Source organism: Lycium barbarum, chromosome 9 (assembly GCF_019175385.1).
Source record: "Lycium barbarum isolate Lr01 chromosome 9, ASM1917538v2, whole genome shotgun sequence".
NCBI classification, from domain to species: Eukaryota; Viridiplantae; Streptophyta; class Magnoliopsida; order Solanales; family Solanaceae; genus Lycium; species Lycium barbarum.
The window spans coordinates 95,384,434-95,392,060 of NC_083345.1; the positions used below are offsets into that span (position 1 = coordinate 95,384,434).

Consider the following 7,627-nt stretch of genomic DNA (forward strand, 5'->3'; position numbering starts at 1 on the left):
AAGAAAATAATTGTACATATATATAAATGCATGAAGGACTCGTACAAGGATACTCTGGACTCCTCTAGGAAACATAAGATCCTTCGAAGCTATAGATATGAAACATGCGAAATCAAGGATACAAAGAATCCTATACCATCTAGAAGTAGAGTCTTTGGAACTCGCTTGCTTACTTCTTTCGTTCATAAGATAAGGATCATGCCAAAATAATAAAAGGGACAGCCTTAGCATACCTTATCCGCTTCTCAAGCTAAATATGCTTATGTCCCGAGCTTGACAATCTACACACAAGACCAAGTATACCAACTATTAGATTAGAACATGTTTATATTCCAACCTTTAATCTAGTTTAATACTTAACGAAATTCAAGCAGCATTTCGTTTGTAAACTTAACAATCCCTCAAATTCTAATTCAACCCAAACATCAACAATAATAGCAACAACAACAATGTCAATACTTACATATCAAAATATAATCAATTCCAATCCAAATCATCTCTCAAAACAGCCCCTAATCTCAACTTTACTCTCAATCAACTTACCGTCTTCTTAACCATGTTCCCTTTACTTTAAAACTCTAAAACTCTTGGTAATCAACTCAATAGTAAAGATAATAATCATATACATACCTTGAAGTAACTAGAACTCCAAAAATCAAACTTCACATCCAACTCCTAAGCTCAACAACTTCAATAAAACCCTAGGAACAACTTTCCCTTCACTAGCTCGGGTTCACGGGGCTCGGATCTTGCTAAAACTTCACTAATATAATGGAAAATGTTAAGAGAAAATATTTTAGGGTTTTCTCTGGTTGGTTAAATGAAAAAATGAGGATGAAAACGTGAGAGGCTATATATATATATATATAAGTGGAACAAAAAGTTCCAGTGCCTCAGGGTCGACGTGACTTATGTTGTCCCTATGAAAAAAAAATTGGCCGGGGGGGGGGGGGGGGGGGGGGGTTGGGGTGGGGGGCGAGGGGGGGCGTGGGGGGCATGGGGTTGGGGGCGGAGTCTGGGCGGGGGTGGGTCAAAGTGTTAAAAATAAAACTTGAGTGCAAAGTATTAAAAATAAGGTTGAGGGTCAAAGTGTCAAGATGGAAGCTTTTGGGCAACTTCAAAACCCCTTAATCACTAATAGAAAATTATCACCTCCACCTAATAATTAAAACTTGAGCCACCTCTCGTAAAATAAAAAACTAAAAAGTCACCAATAATTAAATGTCCCGGGTTTCTATGATTGTTTTCTTTTTTGGGGGTGAAGTTGTTGAAATGAAGTGAGAGAGAAAAGAGGTTGATCAGCTCTTCCGTAATTAGTCTCCCTCCTTTTTGGAAAAAAGAAAAGGACGTCAAACGTATAATAGAGCTTATATAATACACCACCAGACAAGATATAATAGGCGTGGCGTGATCATTATTCTTACGTAATGTGTTGTTATGTATTGTCTTTATGAATTTAATTTGTAATGTATTATTATGCATTCCTATGAAAGATATTTTTAATTGTGTCATTTTAATTTGTCTAATCGAAATATTATGAAAAATCATAACATGATATGTGTTATGTGTAGTTTTGCTAATTATAGATTACTTTATAAAATCATAAAGTCCAAATTTTAACATGTTTATCATAAAAATTTATAGTAATTGCAAAATGAAAAAGGCACATTCTGCATAAAAAATTATAAAACGACGTCTTAATGTGCAACTTTACTTTCCCCAAAAAAAGCTAATTTGTTCCGATGCAAAAAGTCAGTAGCATATGTACAAGTAATGAAAATATACAGTCTTTTGGCTTAAAATCTTACTACTAGTATTTACTAGCAAATATTGTTGAGAGTCAAAGAAGAGAACTTTTTACAGTTTAGCTAATTTAGCACTAACTATTCCCTCAATTGATCCAATCAAGCCCAGTACAGATACAATCAAGCAAATCATGCTGAAACCTTCAAGAAGTAGCCATTTTTTTGTCCATGCTCCAATTTTCCTTTGCACAATGTATATTTCCACTAGGAAATACACAGTCATAGGCCAAAAGTTCAATGCTTCCAAGATTCCTAATACCTGATTGAAATATGGAAATGCCATTGCTATTGTTGTTGTAAATATAACATATAATGTCCAAAAACATAACTGAAAGAGGTTCCACTGAAGTTCTGGCAACACCAGGAGTTTGATCGGGTAGAGCTTATTCATGAATTTGTTCTCCGGGTAAGCCTGTCAAGTGGGCCGGGCCGGCCGGGTCGGGGGTCGGACCGAGCCATAGTTAGTGGGCCGGGTTGGGGGCCAGGTTGGAGGAGGGAAAGGGGTGTCCGGCCAAGCCTCCTACCCGGGTAGGGGTACATAGTGGGCTAAGTAGGCCGGGCCGGTTTTTAATTATTTAAAAAAAAAATTTCTAATACTAAAATCTATTAAGTTTGGTACTTTATAATCTAGTTGTAATCAATTTTATTTTAACCATCAAGTTCCTTAAATTATACTTTAGTCTTATTTTCAATCTATAAATACCATTCATTCTTCTCTATATTGTCTCACAATTCCCTACTCTCCTCTTTCCCTAAATTTCCTACTCATCTAAATCTCTCTCTCTCTTCCAACTTCCAAGTTCAAATTTCAAAATTTAAATTTAATGGATAATGATAATCCTCCAGCTCCTCCTCCAGTCCGAAGATCAATTTCAAGTTTGGTGTGGTTGCATTTTGAGCGAGTAGATAAGAAACATGTTAAATATCAACATTGTGGTCAAATATATCTCCATAAGTCTGAACCGGTTTTTGGGGGTACCGGTCCGTTACGTAGGCACTTGGACAAAAGGCACAAAATTGAACTTTGAAGTTTATCTCTTCTTTAAATTTCTCCATCGATGCTAGCATTTTGAACTTTTCATTTGTAATAAGTTAACCGTTCAAGTTTGTATGTTTTGAATTTGCAATGTTATCAATTTAACTTTGAAGTTTTATTTTAAATTACTTATGTAGTCTTCTATCACATTCTCAACTTTTTATAATTTTTAGCACTTAAATAGCCGTTGGAAGTCTTCATTCCAACAACATATTCAAGATATATACAAATATACCATTAACATATACAAGATATACACAAATATACCACTTAAATAAATTTTTTTTAAAATTAATTCGAAGTGGGCCGGGCCCCCGGTGGGCCAGAACCTGAGCTGTTGGTGGGCCGGGCTACCGGGCTAAATGACATGTCCGGCCCAGCCCCCTAATTGTTTCCACTAGCCCAGCCCACCACCCTCTTACTGGGTTGGGGGGTTGGGCCGGTTATGGGCCGGTTATGTGGGCCGGTCCCGGGCCGACCCGGCCCAATTGACAGGCTTATCTTCGGGTACTTCTGAGTTGCCCATTTTTCTACAAATGCAAACACTGGCTGGCTGTATACCTAAGGGAACGAGCATTTTGTTCGTGTTGAGTTAAAATTTGCATAAACCAAGTAAACGGTGAAAATAAAAAGCACTCGAATTTTAGTACTATAGTTAGGCCTCTATCTAACGGCAATCCTCTATAACAACATTTCACTATAACAGCCATATTTTTTGTGGAATCGATTTTTCATGTTATGTTATATAACATGTTTCTATAATATCATTTTGCTATAACAGATAAAAGATATTGAGCCAAATGTGATGTTATAGATAGCTTTGACTGTACCTGATATCCTCCAACCAAATGCAGGACTATGCAAGCATTGGCAAAGTCAACAAGCCAAAATAGCTCATAAGAACCTGTCAAGATGTTCCCTGGTGTGTCGTTCCCGAAGGCTGCATATCCAAAGTGTTGGGATCGAAATCAGAGGGTGTCATGCGGAACCTAATAATTCCAAACCTTGAACATCGATAAATCAGACGACAAAAAGAACTATACTAAAATAAGCATAATATTATTATATGATTTAGCCAACTGGCCTACATATGAAAAACTAAAATAAAAGCATAAAACAATTGAGAGAATAATCTCCCCCTAAACAAAACTCTTTAAGGACTATATTGTGGATGTTATTGTGTTGTGAATGAGAAGAACAAATTATCTATTTATAGAAGTCTAAATCTTCTCCTAAAAAAGGAATAAATATGGTAGAATCCTTTTTCACAAAGAAAACCTTTTCTATCAATAAATCTTTTTGAAGTAAAATACAATTATGGTAAAATTCAAATAAGGTAGGAAATTCAGGGCAAACCCTAACAAATCTCCCCTTAGCCTGAATTTTCTGGCAAACTAATCTGGATTTGTCATCTTCACATAAACTTCATTAGTGATGCTGCCATGGTTAAAAATATTATGGTTTAAAATTGGTTTTAAAATATTTTCCTTTATTTTTAAAGATATAACAGCAGAAATGTTAAAAATATGGTTGAAACTTCGTCTCCACATGTAGCACTTCATACTTTTTTTTTACTCATTGGATAAAAAATCTTCATTATTTTCAATAGGCTGCAACTTGATCTAAATCTGCTTTGAACCTGTCTTTAATCTCGTTGAGCCTGGCTCTGATACCACTTGTTGGGATCAAAATCAGAGGGCGTCATGCGGAAGCTAATAATTGCAAACCTCGAACGTCTGATTTACAAAAAGAACTATACTAAAATAAGCATAATATTAGTTTATGATTTGGCCAACTGGCCTACACATGAAAAACTAAAATGAAAGCATAAAACTATTGAGAGAAATTCTCCCCCTAAACAAAACTCTATAAACGACTAAATTGTGGATGCTATTGTGTTGTGAATGAGATGAATAAATCATCTATTTATAGAAGTCTAAATCTTCTCCTAAAAAAAGGAATAAATATGGGAGAAAAGAGGCAGCACAGATAGAAGAAAGTGGTGATAAGTATCGCATTTATTGAGGCCTTCTTCATGGTCTTGTTTTCTAGTGGAGGTGATTTTAGTGTATCCTTCACTCCATAAAAGAGACAGATTTAGTATTAACATAAATATTAGCAGTCTTTGTGATACTTTTAGTGTAACTATTCGTCTATTCCAACTAGAGTGTTCAGTATTATGGTTGGTTTGTTTCAGAAACATTAGCTAAGTTCATCTTCAGATAAATCCAGATATTAAGAATAGCAAACAGTAGATGAAATTTGTGGAATATCATTACATAATACATGTATCTTGAGGAGAATAATCGAGTAAGGATAGGAAAAAGCATTGTCTCTGAGCAGTGGCGTACGTCGGAATTCTGATAAGCAGTGTCGGCATTTAAAGAAGTGGAATGAACAAATCGGTAAGAACATCATATTAAGAAAATGGAAAACACAATTGAAATAATATGAATAAGGCATACTCAAGTAATCCCTCCGTTTGCTTTTACTTGTCTGATATTTTAAAGATGTTTTGCCATTTATTTGTTCATTTGGTAAAATTAAGAGAGATTTTTTTTTTTTCAATTTTAAACCCTTGTCATGTAATTATTTCTCATAATTTATTAGAATACTAGTAAAAAGTTAGATTTTCAAATCCAAATTAATATGTACAACTTAGTAATATAAGTACTTCGAAACTTTTCATTGTGAAAGCCCCCAAAGAACTGAAAATATTTAAAACAAAAGGACAAAATATATGCAATCCACAAGGTTTCGAACCCTTGACCACGGTTCATTTAACCGCGCATCGGACTAGGCGAACTAGATGTTCTCTTTGTTTAGCTGTGTCAGCTTATATTATTTGTACGGATATTTTAATTTTTTCATACTAATTAAATATGCATATTTAGTAAATTTTTCCGGCGAAGGATGACACCCCTGTCTCCGAGTGCCTCAGAAAACTAACCATATCTTCTGAGCAGCACTCCTTGTTGGTACTCCCACTATGCTTCCCTTGATACCCCCATTATCTACAGATACACGAGATTCTTCGATATATTTTTGGAACTTGAGATGAAAGACAAGAAACAGATAGAAAGAGAAAAGTCCAACATTTACCAATCACTTTAGAAAATCCAAGTCCCAATCCAATAAAAGAGTAACAAAATGACATTAATGCAGCAACAACAGACAACCACACCATGTTATGAAAATCAGGTATTTGTGACGTTATTATCTAAATAATGCCAAAAATCAGCATGGAAATGCTTGTCCCAGTCCCGCAATCAGCTTTTTCTCCTCCTTTGTGGTAATAATTTGATCTCTGAATTTCTCTGCAAAAATTGTCAGAGGGATTAATAAGTTTTCAGAAGCATATTTCGCTAGGCATCACAATAATGGATATAATGTTATCTGATAACCGGACCAAATGGGCATAGTAAAGTGACACGCTTATTGTTATTGAGGCACTTTCAAATTCAGAGAGACAAAAAACTAAACTCTGTGTATATATATATGGCTAACTAACCTCATACTTGTTGCACTTGTAATTGCATAGGCAATACCAGTTCCATAGAAGCTCACATACTGAAGCAAACCACACAACCACGTCCATTTCTTGCCTGGACGAGTAAGTCAAAATACGTAAAATACGCTTCTAATCCCCTCCCGCAAAAGAAACTGCTGAAAGAGTGTCTAAGATAATTCTACCAAGATTAACTCTAATAGCGTCAATGTGAGAGGGGTTTCATGTTCCTGTTATGGGATCAGTTGACCTGTAATAGTCACATAGTAGGGATGCAGATATGTATGTAACAACTGCAAAACAAAGCATGGTGATGGGCCCCGCAATCCATCCTCATTGTGCTGCCGCACCAGGCTAGAGACAGAACACCAGCTCCGATTACAGCTGAAACAATATGCGCAACTCCAGTCCACAAAGTTCCTGGCAGGAAAATACATGTCGATCATTCTTTCTTAAATTTAATCCTAGTCAACGTTAAGCAGTGTAGAAAATTTCAGACAACTTAAAGCTTTACCAGTTCTAATTGCATCTACATCATCTTTGTCTGAAGTTTTCTCTTGTTCTACAGAACGTTCAAATCAATCTATCTCAGATGCCCGCTAAGAATTTATAGATATAGGAACCTTGAAGCAACTCTCAGATAAAACATAGAACGCATAAGGCCTTCACCTACTAGTAGAAACGTTGAAAGAAGTAATTCCCTAATATTCCTTCCTTCAGAGAAAAGCACCATAATACCACATAGAAGTGCTAAGTTCTCATCAGTCATCATATTAATGGAAAGATAGGAGGGAAGAAAATATGTTGGAGTTGGCCACAAGTTGTATCAACAATGATGGAACTTCCACTAATAAAGAAACGTTTGGTTGTAGCTCTTTTGTTGTAATTCTAGTACCCTTTAACTGCAAATAGATACAAATTTTGAAAATAAAATATCTACTTGCCATATAATTGCAAAAAGCATCAGTCCAAAGGGGTCCTAACTTGTAACCATCTTGAAACCATGAGATAGACATTCCACAACAATTTTCACCAAAGGGGGATGACTATTTAAACGCAGAGTTCAATAAATTTTACCAATTTTTGGTCTTGTCACTATGGCCAGATCTGGAAATTAGATATTTGCATTCGCACACTACATGTGCATGTATCTTTCAAGGCCTAACAGATTATAGCCAAACTTAGATTCAAATCAATGTGAAAACTTTTTGGGTATTAATATACTGGTAGGGTTCAGCCTAACCCCCACTGATCCGGTGGCTTTTGATTTAAAACAAA

At 35.6% G+C, this 7,627-nt stretch overlaps 1 pseudogene; it reads right to left on the minus strand.

Annotated features, from left to right (window-relative positions):
- Nucleotides 1–1,857: 1,857 nt before the first annotated feature.
- LOC132612046 (probable amino acid permease 7) lies at nt 1,858–7,118 on the minus strand (annotated as a pseudogene).
- Nucleotides 7,119–7,627: the final 509 nt, after the last annotated feature.